The sequence below is a fragment of the Camelus ferus genome, chromosome 4 (genome assembly GCF_009834535.1).
Source record: "Camelus ferus isolate YT-003-E chromosome 4, BCGSAC_Cfer_1.0, whole genome shotgun sequence".
NCBI classification, from domain to species: domain Eukaryota; kingdom Metazoa; phylum Chordata; class Mammalia; order Artiodactyla; family Camelidae; genus Camelus; species Camelus ferus.
In genome coordinates, this window is record NC_045699.1 from 13,513,059 (window position 1) to 13,532,233 (window position 19,175).

Here is a 19,175-nt window from a genome sequence, read left to right on the forward strand (position 1 = left end):
GAGGCAGTGGGGAGTGAAAGGCAGGCAGGATTGGGGTCGGGCAGGAGCCAACGGGCTATTTAGCCCACAGTCTGCCCTGGTGTTGGCCCCTCCTGTGAAAGGACCTCAACTCCTTTGTGGAGGGATCAGGTAGTGGCTTTGCACCTAGCTGCTGCAGTTGGACCAAGACATGAATGTCTTAAGGACAGCAAATGGACTGTGGCATCAACTGCTCCATCTTCTGAGAAGGGCTGTATTCACCTTCTTATTCCTCCATTCTTACGCTTTTGTTTGCTGTTCTAAGGATGATAGCCCTGGGCACTGGCCAAGGGGTGTCTATTTAAATGAAACTTTTCATAAATATGAGTACAAAGGAGATGAAATAACTGTCCGTTGCATTTAGAACAACTTCCTTTTTATGGAAATCACTCTTCCCAAAATGTCTCTTTCCTTTCTCCTGGTTTAATCAGCTGGGGCTGTGATAACAAAATACCACAGACTGGGTGGCTTAAACAACAGAAATTAATTATCTTATAGTTTTGGAGGCTAGAACTCTGAGATCGTGGTTGGGTTCTGGTGAGGTGAGGTCTCCCTTCCTGGCTTGAGACTGTAACCATCTCCATGTGTGCTCACTTGACCTTGTGTTTGTGCACCTACAGGGGAGAGAAAGAGCTCTCTGGTGTCTCTTCTTGTAATGACACTACTCCCTTCATGAGGGCCCCACCCTCATGACTTCATTTAAACCTGTTTACCTCCTAAAGGCCCCATCTCCAAGTACCAGCACCTTGGGGGCTAGAGCTTCACCATGTGAATCTAGGGGAATACAGTTCAGTTCATAGCATCATCCAGTTGTATTATTGTGGCAAAGTAACTGGCTGAGACAGACAGAGCCACTGTGTGACCAATAAGCCTGGAATGAAGAATATTAACAGTTCAGTCCATGATGGAACAAATATCAATTAACTGTAAACTTCAATGGCCATATTATTTATCCTTTCTTCTCACACACACCCACACCCATACTCACCCAACTCTGCCACACCCACTTTCAACTCTTAGGGAGAGAGATCACAAGAGAAATGGAATGAAATGTGTTAGAAATGAAGTAGAAAAGCCACAAGTTTCAGGATGTTTATAATGTCAACATTCTCTTGTATTTTCTATCATACTGTCCGCCCTGGACTGATCACTGATTTCAGAATGATAAATAAACCCACTGGGAAGCTTCACTCACCCAGCAGTTTTCAGTTATTTTCTGAGTACCAAGGATGGAAAGGGAACTAATTTTCAGAAGATGTCTATTGACAAGGAGTCAAAAGTAGGAAGGAGTTTGTGGAGAGTCACGGGTTGATTATAACACCCTATTTCTAGAGCATCCCATTTGACATAATGTTTTCCTTCACTGAATTCATTATTCAATGCTTTGGGGAGGTGGGCTGAGACTTACATTTTACAGTTGAAGAACTGTGAGCTTCTTCAAGGTCATCAGAAGAGATCTGGGTTGTCAGTTGAAACATGAACTATACAGAATTGGAAATGGAAAATCTTCCCTCAAGGATTTGTTTGTTTTGTTTGGGTTGGTTGAATTTGTGGGGTTTTTGTTTGTTTGGTTTTTTGCATTTTAGCTATGGCTCAAGAGGACAGGCAAAGCAGGCTATTATTACTTTAAGTTGTCATTTTATGAGTCTAGGCCATGAAGAGCCATGGCCATGTCCAAAAGGAGACGTATCACTACCTGATTTGTGATAGAGACCACCTTAGGTAAAGCCCAGTGGAGGCTATTTCAGCCTCCAAATTGGAAACATTTCAGTTTCTGCTTGAAGCCACGTTAAGGGGTATTTTGTAAATAGTGATGGTGACAATGCCAGCAGACCAATTCTTCTCTGGTTCTCTGCACTCCTCGTCCTTTCATCAGAGCCCTCTTCCCGGAGAGCTAGGCTACTGCAATAATGAAGCAGTAACCCAGTTACGTGAAGTACAGCGTGAACAGTGATCCATCCTGAGTATTTAGGGATAGGCTGTGCTGTCTGGAATTGGGCATGAAGCAAAAGCCTTTCTGATTTAAGACTGTGGCTTAAACATTTTGCTACCACCATCCCTTTTTTGGGGCAGGTAAAATGTTGATCTTTTAGAAGTGATAGTGGCAATAGATTGGGAAGAATAAAGAGTTTGGGGAGACATCAGTGTGATGATGTTCACCCACCGAGAAGGGTAAGAATCATCTGAAGAGAGAATCTGCATTTTAGGTAGTAAAAAAAATAACTTCTTAGTTCTGTTTTCAGTTATATTTGAGTTGTTTACTCTGACTAAGAGAAATATCTGAATTTGTCTTTGTTAAAGGCACACCCCAAATCTCACCTTGGTCCATTTCAAGCTTCTGGGTTTAGGGGAGATTAGATCTTCATGCATGCCGGTTCTTAGGAATTCGTCTAGCTTTTTGCTTCAGCTTGCTCGTTTCAAAAGCAGTAGCATATTATTTTTATGCCATGTTTCATCATCTACTCATTTCTTAGCTAAATTCTCCAGGTATTTGTCAGAAGATTTTTTCATTATGTGATGGGGCATAACAGTTGTGTAATAAATTGTTGCTCTAAAGCCATTACAGAATACATATATAAATAGATTTCTAAGGAACAAGTGTGCATCGTTGGAAGTGACAAATTGTTAAATATCAAAAATGACTAGTGGAGAAGAACCATCCGAAAAAAACCGGTCACTTAGCTGAGTAATGAGTGCTATGATTAACATATTCTACAAATCTATCAATACTGTGGCTCCACATGTCCTTGTTACTCTCTAAAATTAATAATGACAGGTACCAAGACCCTATTAATATTTTAATAGTCTAATAGGTCCAGGCAAGCATGCTGCAGAGAAGAATGTAAATCAGTGGTCAGGGCTGCCAGACCGTCTCGAGAGCATCTGCCATGTGAGAGGGCTAAGTCCTCCGAAAGCCTTCTTAACTTCTTCCTGGGTTTATTCTTAAATCAGCACCAGTTTCAGAAAATGTACTGATTCTGAACAGAAGGATGTGCCAGTAGAAGGCAAAACCCACAGAGTACTTAGCACTCTTTATGCCCACAATGTATTTTAAGAAACACTAATGTTCCTGTCAGTGTGTATCCTTAAATGCTCTGTCATCTGAAACATAGTGGGCACTCTTACAAAGATATATATATATGTATATACATGGGAGTTTGAGTAAAGAGGTTTTCTCTGATTTTAGCACCGGCAGTCTCCTTGTTCTAATCATCTCCAAATTCATCCTTAGTAGAAATGGTATACTGTGTATAAACTACTGAGAGATACTTGAAAGAATAAATCTGAATGAAAGAAGGAAAGAAAACCATTAAATAACCTGAATAAAGTACCCAGGGTGGGGCCCAGCACAAAGAAGGTACGTAGTAGTGTTGCTCCTCCTCTTTTTTGCCTCTAAGAGACCCATTTCCTTAAGAACCTTCTCTTCACCTTTCTTGGCACACAGTATATTCTGCAGCTCTCATCAAATCTTCCTTGGAGGAGTCTATGGATTTGAGGATGTACCAGTAGTTCCCTCTTGTAATCATATGTCCATGCAATTTGATGCCCAGGGACATCGTTCTTTAGAGAGGGAGGGTCTGCCTTTCGAGGGCTGTCCATCAGCGCCTCATCCTTGGGTGGCTCTGAAGGATCATTTCTTGAAAGTTATACAGGTCCAGAGAGATCACACCCCAGAGACCAAATATTTTTCAGTTGAAATTTCTAAGCTAAATACCATAACTTATCTCTAAAGCAAGAAGTCGGGGATCCAAAAGAAAAGAGGCATGATTCCAGAAAAAAGAGCACAAAGGGATTTTTGCCAAGAAGTTAGAATTTGTATGCGTGCTGCAGGACCAACACCCCCAGATGTAGGTTTGGTGGCAGCTGCTGGAATCTGTACAAGCCCAGAATTAATTCTGCTCTTGGAATCTTCTTATACGTCAGCTGACAATGACTCATTTTTAATCACCTGATTGTAGTTGGAGCTCAGAGACAAGAAATATGTTTCTTCTCTTCTCCTTCTTTTTTGTATTTCCTTACAACTTAAAAGAGGTTAGTTTTGACTTTGGTCTCGACTCTGCTGCCGGCTTGCCTGACTGATTTTTCTCATCATGAGCCCCACCCAAAGCCCACTGCTATGTACGCTTGCTGTATTTTCTGGTCATTTTTAGAGCTTCAGTCTTTATCACCTTTCCCCAAACTATTGTGCTAGGCACGTCGTGGAAGCAGCCACCTTCTTGTTCCTGCCTGTTAACCAGCTCTTCATCCTCAGGGTCTGCTCCAGCATCACCTGTCAGTGACATTTTTTTCCTTCTTTCCCTTCTGAGGTCTAATGAGCTGCATTTTCTTTATTTCCACAGCACAGTGAACATTATAACTTGCACCTGCAGTATTGTGCTTACGGGCAGGCATGCTTGTCTTCACTGGATTGTCAGCTCTTTGGTGACAGAGTTTGGACCATTCATTTTTACAAGCCCGATACATAGTAAATGTTGGAACAGTGGCTCCATCAGCACCTCTTTAACACATGTTGGCTACTTACTCTGATCACTAACAGGTCCTCAGCCACTCCTGGTTCCTCCCTACCCCATGATATCTCCCTTGTTTTCTATAGCCCCAAGATTCTACCGCTGCTATCTCTTACTTCCTGTTCTCCAGTAGATCTGAAAACATAAATCGAAGAGAATGCACGTATTAACTTATATCTACACTATGCTGAGTCACTTTGGGTGCCAAGACTGTTTCAACACTTGGGTTTAGAATTTCTGGATTAAGAATGGCAAAGACTTCTTACTTACTTCATGTATCTACTTTGACTAATTATTTGGAGCTCCCTAAAGAGCTGTGTTGAGAAGAATTCCAAGGAACTGGCTCCTAGGAGAAGAATTACATGACTGATAAGCTATGGCATGGGAAACATTCAGTCAGTTTTCTGGTTTCATGAGACAAAATAATTGGAAGTTACCAGGGAGCTTTTGACGTGCTAGATATTAATGAAAAGAATAAGTGCTTGTATTTTACTGTTTGTTTAAGACATGAAAAGCTACATGTGTTAAATATGGGCAAAAAATAATTGGCTTGGTGAGGTTATGGGATGAACCACCCTGGAGGATGGCATAGTGAGATACGTCAGGGACACTGGTCTCAGGGTTCAGAAGCCAAAGTCCTGGGCAGAGCTTTGCCGTAGAATCTTGCCATCATCCCTGGAGCCTTCCCTTTTCTGGATCTAATTTTCTCATCTTGTAGAATGGAGAGACAGGATGAGATAATTTTACAAGAATTCCAGGTCATTCAAGCCCTAAAATGCTATCATCTATCTTAATAATCCCAGCTGGGGATTGTGTGATACTGCCAAGACGCCCCATCTGGCAAGCCCCATAGAAAGGCATTTAACCATGTCTTGTTCCTTGTTCAAATCTGGGGTCCTCTAGGTACTTTTTCTCTGTTTCCTCCTTTCCTTCTCCTTCCTCTAGAGCTGTAGTTTTGCCTTGAAGCTGCAGGGTAGTTTGAACATAGTGTGATGTTACGTGGCTCCTATAGGATTATACATAGGGTTATATTCCTCCTGTATGGTGACCCGATTCACCTCTCCACTGCCTGCCTTTGCCTCATGACACCAGCCCCCCACCCCTAGCCTTGGCCCCTCTCCAGCCAGTCCTTACCTTCAGCTGGCCCAGATAAGATTTTAAAACCTCCTTGCATTTTGCTGTATCTTCATTTTGTGTGTGTGTGTAAAAGCCATACTGCCATAAAAAGCTGTGACCATGTCACCATAGCTCATCTCCCTTTTTTCTGTTTTTTTCCCCCCAGAACTCTCCCACCTTTCATACGACAATAGTAGTAAATATTGCTTACAGAATGTTTACTACATGCCAGATATGGTGGTAGATACTTATTTACATCTCTAATCCTTGTAGCATCCCTAAAGGGCAGATATTTTGTATTTATTTTAGAGATGAGGAAACAGATTCTCAGATCACTTAAATAAATTGTCCAAATTGTTCAACTCCAAAACCAGTGCTATTTCCACTACATCATGCTCCATTTCAGCATATGTAGTCCATATAAATTTTTTACTGTTTTGTTAACGTCAGCTTTTTATTTGTTTCAGGAACAGTATCACCAAAAAAAATAACATTTCACCACTTTATGACATATCAACTTCCTTTTTTATTTTCTTATATACTCGTCTACTCTTTGTTTATACTCACATATTTTACAAAGCTATGATTGTAATGTGGCTATAGTCCTTATTCCGAAAATAATAATTCCATAACCATTTTCTTTGTTTCTCTTCTCTGTACTGTCATTTTAATGGCTGCCTAATTTTCATCAGATTGGTTTGTCATAGATTAAATTTATTTTCCTTACATAGAACATCTAGATTATTTCCATTTTGTGCTTCAATAAGTTGTGTTATAATAATACTTACGTACTTTTTTTACATTAATGGTAATATATTGGCCTTTAAAACCTTTTTTTATTGTGAAAATTTTGAAATATTCACAAGAGATGAGAAGGGACCTGGATTTACCTGTCACTTAGCTTCAACAACAATCAGCATTTTGCCCATCTTTTTTAATCTACTCCTCCATTTTTTTCTTGAGACCATTAAAGAAAATTTCAAATCTCTTGTCGTTTCACCTTTAAATACTTTAGGATAGACTTGTAACTGATTGAAACTTTTCCCTGATGCAGTGTAATACTCAGTCTAGTTTAAATTTCCCTGATTATCACAGATGACTTTTCATATTTGGTTTGTGCAAATTAGGATCCAAATATCATCTACAAATTGCAATTGGTTGTTACATCATTAAAATTTTATTCACTCCAAACCGTACACACCCTTCAGGGCCGTATGATACCTAAAGTCCCACCAGCAGAGCAAAGGAATGTTCAGGATATGAGACCCGCAGAATGCCCAAGAATTGGGAGAGGCAGAGCAATTCTCCTTTCTCTCTGGTTTCAATTCTCTCTGGTTCTAGGAAAGTGCAGGGTGTACATGGCTTTCCTTACAAGTCTTTAGGCAAAGTCAGATCTTCTATATCCTGGTTTGCCTGACCATTCTGAACTGCTACATCTTCACTCTCTACACACTCACATTATGCAGGTAGAGCCCAACATTACTTGGCAAGACCTAAGTTCCCCGGTGGAAGAGTATAGCTTGGTGGTAGAGTGAGTGCCTAGCATGCGTGAGGTTCTGGTTTCAATCCCCAGTACCTCCATTAAAAAAGAAAATCTAATTACCTCCTCCCCCGAAAAAAGTTTTTTCCTAAAAAGAATTAAGTTCCCACCGCAGCCTTCTCTTCCATCCCTGTATCTGGGAATACTAGATTGTGGTGCTATTGCATTTTTTTTCACTTATGTGCCAGAGGCATTTACACTGTGGTGTTCACGGGAACCAGGATGGAAAGGGCTCATGACAATAGCGTCACAGAGAGGATGTCTATGAAGCACTTTATTTAACAGGATGACTTTTCTTTTGGGACTAAATCAAGTGTCTGAATTTTCTCTAACTTATCGGACAGGCTATGGAATGGCAAAATTGGATTTTAACTTTGAGCGGTAGGAATACAGAGACTTTCCTCATCCTTTCAGCTTCTGATTGCTCATTTGTTTTATTCATTACCATTGTGTGATATTGGCAACCTCATTGGAAGAGAGGAACCTCACAAAAACTGTGAATCTGAAAATAGAAAAAAAAAAAGACTCAATATTAGGTTGTCTCATCCTATAAATCTCTGTTTGAAATTAATTTTGGCAACTTGATTTTTCCTAGTTTAAGCTTAAGTGTTAACCATTTTTCCTCTTTATTTTTCTTAAGAAATGGCTTTAGTGGGTATTAGGTATTACTGAGAATCCTTGTTACTCTACTATTTTGTCTTCATTGTCTCCAGGTATGCTTCTTTGGGCATAGTAGGCAATTCTCTCTCTTTCTTATTTAAACTTTATGGTATTTAGAGGGTTTTAAATTACCACTGTGGCAAACTTCACTATTTGCATCATTTGGTCTTTGACCATATGATTCTGATTACTCTTTTGATAATTCTGTAATATGTGTGTAGCAAGTAGGTGATGGGTGTGCAAGGCATAGTGTGAGTACAAGGAGTAACGTGTGTGCAACAGAGTACTGAGTACCATAAATGAGAGGAGAGAACAGTGTCTGGCTTCTTTTGCTTTTGAACAAGTCATGTAAGGAATAGAAATGAAATTGAAAGGAGTATGTTGCTTCAGGCTGAAGTTCATACAAATAACTAATTTTCAAGATCTCTTTCAGTATTATTGTCCAGTATTTCTCAGGGGTAGCAGGACCTAAGCTGGAAACTGTAGTGTTTTATTAGATTAGCCAATATTTTGTCAGTGAACGTACTTAAAAGTCAGAAACTAATGTGTAAGATTCTGTACACGATGGAAAGGCAGCGGATCATGGCTCTTAGATCAGTCATGGAACTTTTCAGCTAAAAGAGGACCTAAGAAGTCATACTGTTTCATACTCCTTCCTTGCACAAAGTGAAACTGAAGCTCCTGAGCTTTTCTGGGTCACCCGGCTTCTCAGTTGCTGAGCCTGGTTAAGTTTTCCCCCTCAATCACAGCCCTTTGTTCTGTCAACACTGAAGAGGAGTGACTGTAAGAACTTCTCATTTCCTTTTGCATTTTTTAAACTTCTCTATCGTGAATTATTTCTCATTTCTACAATAAATGTTACTTTGATGTTCAATGTTGTTATTTATTGTTATTTGGCGAATACTAAAAAAAATCAATATGTTATGTTCCTTCAGTATGCCGTCAGACTATGAATTCTTTTGAGGACCATTCTGAAGTTGTAAGAACAGTGAACTCCATTATGTTGTTGTGCTTGAGTGTCCATCAGCATGTAAAATATGTATGTTCACCAATGCAGAGGGGACAAAAGTGATTCAAGTAGTAAATGAGGATTGCTGGTAATTATATCCAAGGGCAGTGACAAACCTTTTGTCCCTCAGATTCTCCAATGGAAAATATAAATAAGGCAGCCCCTACAATGAAGAATCAGTTTCTGACTTGAGACCTGGTATGGAACTAACTCTTTGCTAGAAAAGGAAAGTCTCCCTTGCATTGCTCCTCTGTGTGCTTATCTGGATTTTGTCTTTTCCTTTCAGTGTCTTCCATTTATTTAATTCTTTTGTTTGTTTGTTTTTCAAATAGCTTTATTGAGGTATGATTGACATACAAAAAGCTGTACATATTTAATGTCTACAACTTGATGAGTTTGGGGATGCTTATATACTCATGAAACCATCACTACAGTCTGTGCCTTAAACTTACCCATGACCTCCAAAAGTTTTCTGCTTCCCTCATTTATTTCATTATTTAATTTTTCTCTCCTGACACTGTATGTTTGAAAAGGTCCTTTCTGCAATTCATGGACACCGTTTGCTTTTTGTTTTATAATGTTAGTTTGCTTTAACCTAGTCAGTTCCCTTTGAATGTATAGCATTTGTAAGCTGGGTAATTGGTATGTACTACCTAGCAGTGTTCAGTCTACATTCATTTCCTTCTGTTGCATAAGTAGTTCTGGCTTTTAAGCAAACAAAGGAGTAAAATTTCTGTACATATGGATGAAGCTAAAATTTAAAAAAGCTTAACTATCAGACATAAATCAAATGTGCTATGCAGACTAATCCATTATTTGAGTTATCTGGGGTGGCATGAATTAATCTTAATCATGTTTATTCTTTTAAAAATATCAACACTTAAAAATTGCACATCTTATTATTAAAAATGGTTTTGGAGCTGAGATGTAATCTCCTAAATGAAGGAATAAAAATAAGAGCAGGATGATCCAGCTAACCATTTTTCTTCCTAAAACTTGAAATAAATGGAGCTCAAGAATGTTAGACATCTTTAAATAAATCAGAAGTCTGATGACATTTCTAATATTTTATTAACAAAATTTTGATTTGATTTATCTATTTAAAATAACTAGCAAGGTATTCTCTAAGTGCTGAAACATAAATTACAAACATGAAACCTTGATTTATGTTAATGGTGGATAATAAGTGGGACATGGCAAGTTATCACAGTCTTTGCAATATTCCTTTAGTTGGGGGATGGGATCTCAGAAATATACTGCAGAAAGTGCTGCCTTAGGCTCCGTCTGTAGATATATAGGTGATGGCTGTCTTCTAAGAAATAAATTATATAATCCTGATGATGTGAACTTTCACTTTTATTCCAGACATCTCCAGGTTTTAGTGAAATCTGCTCGACAGTTCTGAGTGCCTCCATGTCTCCGCAACAGATCAGAAACATTCAGATCTCGGTAAGGAGGGCAGAAGAATACAAAAATAAGTTCTGCATAGGTAAATATTGGATCTCTCTGATCTCTTGCAGAATATTAACATTTGCATATTTCTCAAAGCCCCTTCATTTCCACCACCTTTTTTTTTTTATTGAAGTACAATTAGTTACAATGTGTCAATTACTGGTGTACAGCGTAATGTACCAGTCATACATATACATACATTCGTTTTCATATTCTTTTTCATTAACGTTTATTACAAGATATTGAATATAGTTCCTTCTCCTATACAGAAGAAACTTGTTTTTTTTTAATCTGTTTTTATTTCCCTCTTACTTTTGTATCTTATCCATTATTAAAATACATATATGCTAAATGTAATGTTGTATCTCAGCAGGTTGGATCCTGGAACAGAAAAAAGGGTATTAATGGAAAAACTTGTGGAATCTGAATAAAGCGTGTTGCTTGGTTAAGAGTAAGGTACCAATGGCAGTATTCTAGTTTGATCACTGTTACATGGTTACATAAGATGTTAACATTAGGGGAAGCTGAGGATAAGGGTCTATGGGAACTCTCTCTACTACCGATGCAACTCACTATAAAGATAAAATTATTTTTCAAAATAAAAAGTTCTTAAAAATATGTATCTGACAAGCCACAGTAGTAAAAGAAATGGTAGAAAAGCCATTTTTCTTTACTTGTGAGGGCTGCATACTTTAGCATGTATTGACTTATTTTCTAGATGCATCTTGCTCTTCCATCTGGATTGTAACTTCTTAGGGCCAGAGCTACCCTGGCTTCTGCTGCCTTCCCCAGAGAGCACTTAGACCTGTGCTGGGCTGAGGATGTGCAGCCAAGACCATCAGCTTCATTACTTGGTTGACTTGTCCTGAGAAAGGCACCAAAAGGGACACCAAAACAAAATCTGTTGTATCAAAAAAATCTGTTGTGTTACTTTTCTCATTTTTTTCAAGCTCTTATGGCTCATTTTCCATTTTAGATGAATGACAGAAGATATTAACAAGTTAATTAGAGTTTGAACTGTACGAAATGCATTTTTAGGCAAAGATGTCAGATATTCGCATTCATTTGCAAAAATATATTTTATGTTCATCATCGAGGCAGGCTTTTGGAGGCAATACCTTACAAGTAACAGTATACCCTTTACAACAGTTATGACTTCCATGAGTTCCTCTCCTACAGGGTTTACTATTTTGCATTCTCAACTCATGCATTTTCTTTTCCCCCAAAGTTATATGGGCAATAGAGATCTCCCCAGTGGTTCAGGACTAATTTCTAAAACACCAATTCAAAAATCACCTCACGACACACCAATGTGTCTCTGTTTGTTGTGAGATGCGCAGGGAATTCATTATTTTAAAAAAAGTCCCAAATTTATAATTGGTTGATCTTTTGCTTTCAATATAATTAGAACAGATTCAAGGTAATCCTTCCAATAGCCTCGTACTCAACACTCAGTCACTCCCAATATGGTTTCTTGAGTGAGGAAGAAAGAGGTGCAGGACCAGCCAGGACTCAGGGAACCACAGAGCATCAGCTGTGGGCATATGCAGACAGAGGGAGGCGGAAAACCACGATTATAAAGTCTTAGCAACTGCTACATGTTCCAAATTCTGAACACAAGAGTCTGTTTAACTATTTAGCCGTAAAGGTTATTTGAAAACCATGTGCAACCTGATATTGGTAGGATATCTTTTGGGTTTATGGTCATAATCATTTAAAGCAGTGCTTTTTAAACTTTTTTTTTAAATTAGAGAATGCTTTTTTTCCTTAATAAAACAATCTTACAATTTATTTATTTGTACAAAAGTTCTTCCTGAGTGCCTGCTGTGTTAGCATCTTATGTAACCAAAGGAACAATGATCAAACAAGAATACTACCGTTGGTTCCTTACTCCTAACCAAGCAACAGACTTTATTCAGATTTCACAAGTTTTTCCATTAATACCCTTTTTTTCTGTTCCAGGATCCAATCTGCAGAGATACAACATTACATTTAGCATATATGAATTTTAATAATGGATAAGATATAAAAGTAAGAGGGAAAGCATTTTACCAGTACTCAGATATCACTGCTCTTAATATTTTGGTATATTCTCTTCCTGGCACATATGTAAACACATACCACATACATTTCAGGGTCAGACGGCATACTTATTTTTGTACCCTATTTTTATCCTTTAACAAATCATAAATATTACACTATGTTATTAATTAGTACTTGAAAAATGTTTAATGTGTACATAATTTTTATCACATGGATATAGTTTAAATTAACATTACCAAATTATTTAAACATGTTTTAATTGAATAAGATTGACATGTAGCATTGTATCATTACCAGATGACTGAATGCTTGGTTCGATCTTTCCTCTTACAAATGACTTGGGGATGATTTTCAGTGTGCATGAGCTCTGGGCAGTTTTCATTTTTCTGCAGGCTGATCACAAGGAAGAATATATAAAGTGAAGATCTATGGAATTTCTCCTTTTATTTTATTTTTAAATTCAGGAGTAACACATTTAAACTATACTGAAATGTCTAAAATTGAACATGAAAATCTCCCCCTGCTCTGGTAGACTTACTTTCCTGAGGGAAAGAAAGTACCTTGAGGTCTCTGGCTTTAGCTGGAGCCTGTGCAACTGAAATTATTAGGGGTGTTTCTGGTAACCATATGCAGAAATGCCACTTCAACCCTCAGCTTTTTATCAGTGGTCAGAATTCCAGTGATTTCTCAGGAAGACTATTTCAGCCCCATTATCTTTTGATTTGTGGCCAAGGGTGGCATTGGTTGGGCATTTCCTGTGCTTGGTGGTTGATCATTTTTATTTTTAGGACTTTGCTGCTCATTTGTCACTGTGGAGTCAGTTTCATTATTAGCTAACAGACATCACCATCAGGAAAAAAGATCCTCTGATTGTCCCTGCCTTTGAGAATAGATAATTCATCTGTTCCCAGGACACTAAGTCTTGTAGGGGCAAACTCCTCAGCTGACAGTTGCTGGCCATGAGCATATCCAGGAAACATCTTGGGGACCCCAGCTTCCAAAGCTTCCAGCGCAGTGGCTTGGCTAGACACTGGGAGCTCACTGTTCATGTTGGGGCTTCCTACTACCAGGGAACAGAGCATAGGTAATAGAGAAAGTGTGGCTTCTGAAGCTTATCAGGACTGGGCTCAAATCCTAGCAAGTAGGATCCAACAATACCTATTAGGGACTCCAACTTTAAGCAATTACTGAGCCCCTCTGAATCTGAGCTTTCTCAACTGTGAAAGTGAAATTGTTACATAGTCATATAACTTGACCGAGATGTGAAAATGTCTGGTACGGTGCCTGGCATATAGTGTGCCATCGGTTAAAAACTTGTTAAATGAGAGGATGGATGAATGACTCACAGAGCTGGTTGAACACCCTATTTTTTAAAATAAGGGTGTGGCCATTTGTGATAGAAAGCATAAGAAGTATCAGTGCAGTTAGTTAAATACCAATTTCACATCTTCCCCAGGGAGACAGACAACAGACAGCAACTCTGGCTAGTTCAGATAAAAGGAATTTATTGATAGGACACTCAGGTCATGAAATCTAAGAGTTAAAGCAACCACTCTTTGGATAGGCTGGAGCCAGGCAAAATCAGGGACCCCAGAAGCAGAAAATTATGGTCCTTTTTTCTAGAATACTAACATCCATATTTTTTATCTTCAGTGACCTGCCATCAGATGGACTGACTCTGGCCAGGAAGGCAGGGTCACATGGTACAGGCATGACAGCTGGGGGCTCCTGCTTTGTATCAGGGGCAATTCCCAGGACAGGGGAGATGTTGGGAACTAATAAACTGCACATATTTAGAGTATACAAATTGATACATTTTATCTCTCTGCATCCAGGAAACTGAATAATGAATATATTTGTCATTCCGGAAAGTTTCCTTGTGCCCCTTTGAATTCTGTCCCTCCTACCCCTCCAAACCCCTTGTCCTGAGGCAATGACTGATTTCCTTCTTGCACTATAGATTAATTTGCATTTTGTAGAACTGTATATAAATGTGATCATACAGTATGTACTCTTTCTTGTCTGGTTTCTTTCACTCAGCGTAATTATCTTGAGATTTGTCCATGTTGTAGCATTTGTAAGTCCTTCATTCCTTTTTGATAATGTTCTGTTATATGGATGTGCCACAATTTGTTTATCCATTTACTTGTTTATGGACTGTTTGGGTTGCTTCTAGTTTGGGACTATTACCAATAAAGCTTCTATAGAAAATTCGAGCACAAATCTTTATCTAGACCCACGTTTTCATTTCGCTTGGGTAAAAACCTAGGAGTCGAAAGGTTGGATCATACTGTAGGTGTATATTTAACTTTTACAGATGACCAACAGGCACATGAAAAAAATGCTCAATATTGCTAATTATCAGAGAAATGCAAATCAAAACTATAATGAGGTATCACCTCACACTGGTCAGAATGGCCATCATTAAAAAGTCCACAAACGATGAATGCTGGAGAGGATGTGGAGAGAAAGGAACCCTCCTACACTGCTGGTGGGAATGTAGTTTGGTGCAGCCATTATGGAACACAGTATGGAGATTCCTCAGGGAACTAAAAATAGACTTACCATATGATCCAACAATCCCACTCATGGGCATATATCCAGAGGGAACCTTAATTCAAAAATACACATGCATCCCAATGTTCAGAGCAGCACTATTTACAGTAGCCAAGACATGGAAACAACCTACATGTCCATTGACAAATGACTGGGTAAAGAAGCTGTGGTGTATTTATACAATGGAATAATACTCATCCATTAAAAAATAATAAAATAATGCTATTTGCAGTAACATGGATGGACCTAGAGATTATCATACTAAGTGAAGTAATTCAGGCATACAAAGACAAATATATGACATCACTTATATGTGGAATCTAAAAAAGGACACAAATGAACTTATTTACAAAACAGAAACAACTCACAGACGTGGAAAACAAACTTATGGTTATCAAAGGGGAAAGAAGGGAGGAGGGATAAATTAAGAGTTTGGGATTAACATATACACACTACTATATATAAAATAGATAAACAACAGGGACCTACTTATTGCACAAGGAGCCATATTCAATAGCTTGTAATAACCTATAATGAAAAAGAATATGAAAAAGTGTATAAATATATATATGAATAACTGAATTACTATGCTGAACACCAGAAGTGAACACAACATTGTAATTCAATTATACTTTGATAAAAAAAAAAACAGCAAAAACAACAACAAAAGAATGTGAGTTGTTTGGCTGAGATAGATCTGAGTTTGAGCCACAGATTTGCTATTTTTTTAAACTTTTTTTATTGAGTTATAGTCATTTTACAATGTTGTGTCAAATTCCAGTGTAGAGCACGATTTTTCAGTTATACATGAACATGCATATATTCATTGTCACATTTTTTTTGCTGTGAGTTCAGATCTGCTATTTTTAAGCTGTGTGATCCTGGACAAGTTACTGAACACTTTGAGCTTTGATTTCTTCATCTGTAAACTGGAAATGGTACTGACCTTACAGTGTTTGAAGGGTTAGAGGAGCTTGTGTGTATAGGTTACCACAATGTCCTGCAGGTAACAAATTCTCAAAACACTGTTACCACGTCACAAATAATAATGTGCAAAATCACACTAAGAATAGGTGTGTTGAGCTTCTCACTCACTACAAGGTCTGCATGAAACACTAACTCATCACTGCCTGATGTCTTGCATCCCTCTGGGGACTTGCTTCTTCATTTAGGACTTGCTAATCCACCAACAGATGATGGCATTGATTTTATAAGAATTATTAAGAAGTCAGTGAAATATTTATCGTTTAGTTGTCAGCGTTAGACATTCTTTGGAGGGCATATCTATGTTTAGGCCACATCAGCTGAGTGTCTGCATAGAGCTTTTAGAGTTCAATTATCAGATATGCAGGGATCACATGGCGTAAAAGAAAGTAAATGTACTAAAGAGCTCTGTGGAGCACCGTTGCTCATGCTAAGATAACCAAAGCCCAGCTGCAGTTTCATGTGGCTTATAAACCTTATCAGGCGTGCACACTCAGTATACTTCCTTCATCCTCAACGGCTCCAGCTCCACAAGCTTTTTCCAGTCCCCCTGGACATGCTACTTTAGCTACCAAAGAGGTGTTTTCCTCTGGCTTTTCTCTGAAATACAGTCAATGTTTTCAGTCAGTACTTGGGGACCAGAGTGAAGCTTCCTTCAAGCGCTTGGGTGTAAGAGTTTGAGGAGAGACAAGCCAGTTTCTCTGTGGATGACTCCAGCAGCTTCCTCTCAGGTGTCCAGGGATGAGCTGGCCTGGCAGAGAGAGTGGAAAGTTCTACTGGTTGGCACCGGCATTGATACGCCAACTTCCTAGGAGATGTGCACAGGGAGAAGAATGTGTTTTCACCTTGGCAAGGCTGTGCCTCGTTTTTAGAGTGGCAGGGTCGGGTGACCTCTGTCACCTCCCAGCTATGAATCTGTGAGGTCCTGGGCACTGGAGAGGCTCTCTCCTGGACCACAGCTGAAATGGTCTCCAGCTGTGGCAGCGTAGGCAGGATGTACTCAGCTTAAGCCATATGACGGTGGGAGCTTAGGGCTCTGCCTCTTTTCTGCTCCTTGAGCCCAAATGTTGATAATTTCTTCTTAATGTGCCATTATGGCCTTTGCCCTTATACCTTTTGCATCAGAAAAATAATACGTTCACCCCCTCCCCATAATTTGACTTTAAAAACAAGCACATAACACTTCAGAGTGGAGACACCTAAATTCAACTCCAGGACCTGTAAGGTATGCCCATAACTCATCAAATTAGCCCATTCATTCCTTTTTTTAAAAAATTGTGGTATAATACACATAATATAAAACTTAACCATCTTTGCTATTTTCAGGGGTGTAATTCAGTGGTATTGAGTTCATTCCTACTGTTGTTGTGTAACCCTCACTATCATCCATCACCACAACTCTTTTCATCTTGCAAAACTGAAACTCTATACCCATTAAACAATAACTCCATATCATTACCCACTGACTCATAGCCCCTGGCAACCACCATCCCACTTTCTGTCTCTGTGAATTTGACTGACTCCAGGTACCTCACATAAGTGGAATCACACAGTATTTGTCTTTTTCCCCATTTATTCTTGAGGTACATTGATAGGAGTTAAGCCAGTCACTTCCTAGAACCCTTGGCAAGGGAATTCCTACAGAGTTAGATGAAAGCTGCTATGTTTTTTAATGCTGTTAAACATTTGTATTTCTGATCTCATGTTTACAAAGCAACCCTCTGTGTCTTCTTACGGTAGAATCATGTCACTGCCTCCCAAGCATTTATCCTACCCTGTTTACTCCATATAGATTTTATTGTAGATGGGCCATCCCTTAACTTCAGAGATTGGTCATAAACTAGTTTTCACAAATCCATATTTTTTGTCACAGTGACTGATTCAGGGATGAAAACTAACCTAGGCCTATACCAATCCTCTGGCTACAGTGATTATTAGTTCATGGACAGGTATTTGTCTAATTTAATCCAATTAAAGTGAGGTTTAGAACCTTTATCTGATGGTTGGGCAGAAAGAAGCTATTCCTTTTTTACTAAAGTTGAATAGAGAAATGTGTATCTTCTTACTATTGCTGACAGCCATTTTCCAGCCATGAAAAGTAGTAGTCCTAGGAGAGTGCCAATTTGATGGAAAATAGAGCCAATATATGGAAACAAATTTAATTCTTGGAGATAGTCTTAAGCTCCTGGATCAAGCCTTGCCTGAAGTACTTCCTACCATAGACCTTTTAGTTCATATGAGTGAATAAATTCTGTTTATTGTTTAATCCAATTTGGACTAGATTTTCTGTTGTTTTAAGTACATTCTAATGGCTTATCCATAAAGGTCTGTGAACAGAGTCAGAAAACAATGGTTAAATGGAATTCAAATATTCCCTTTGATACTAATTTCTCATTGTGAAGAAATAAATTGGTATTCTGGTTTTACACACTGTGGAAGCATCTTGGGAGAAGACCTTAGGGACCACACACAGCCTTCTTTGAAGGCTCTCCTTGATCTTGAGCTTTTGTTTCATCACTTTAAATGTCGGTAGCCACTGGGAATTCTTTTGGACATCACTGATTGCTCTAAACGTAGCAGCATTAGGTGCGCTGTTGGCCACTTGGTCTCTTACGCTTGGCCTCACAGTCCTGGTAACATCCTACCTCAGGTGCTGTTGCATTCTCTGGCCAGCAGAAGGAGCCATCATGGAAGTGATATCATCTAGCACAACACCTCGTAAGTACGTCGTGCGTTGACTCTGAATCTGAGAGGCTCCCCTCATTCTGTCACTGGCAGCCCTGAGAGGGCTGGGACACCAAGTTCATTGAAGGCTCAGGCTTTTCCTTGTTTACCAGCTCTTCTGACTTATCCAGATCCCTCGGTGAGACCTTTCTTGTAGTGTACTTGTGTCTTCTCAGTGTTTCCCCCCTTCCTACTCCCCTTAAAGAAATCCGTGCTTCATTTCTCTTTCTCTGCTGGCCCTGGGTAAAAATAGAAATAATACATTAATGGTAGGATTGTTTCCACATGGTGTCCTTATGAAACATTTCTTTCTAACAGGACTCAAAATGCAAAAAGAAGATGCTAACAAAAGATTGCCCTTATACCAGAAATCTGAGTGTTTATTATTTGCAATTTTGCTCTAGAATTTGAGGACTCCTTGAAGGCAGGGAAAGTTGTGGATGAGATTATGTTCAGCCATCCTTTGGGAAATGTCCATGGACAGATATTCCATCAGTTGTAGCTAAATGCAGAGCTATTTGCCTCATCAGCGTCAAGACAAGATGTATTTGGAATTCCAGTCTAG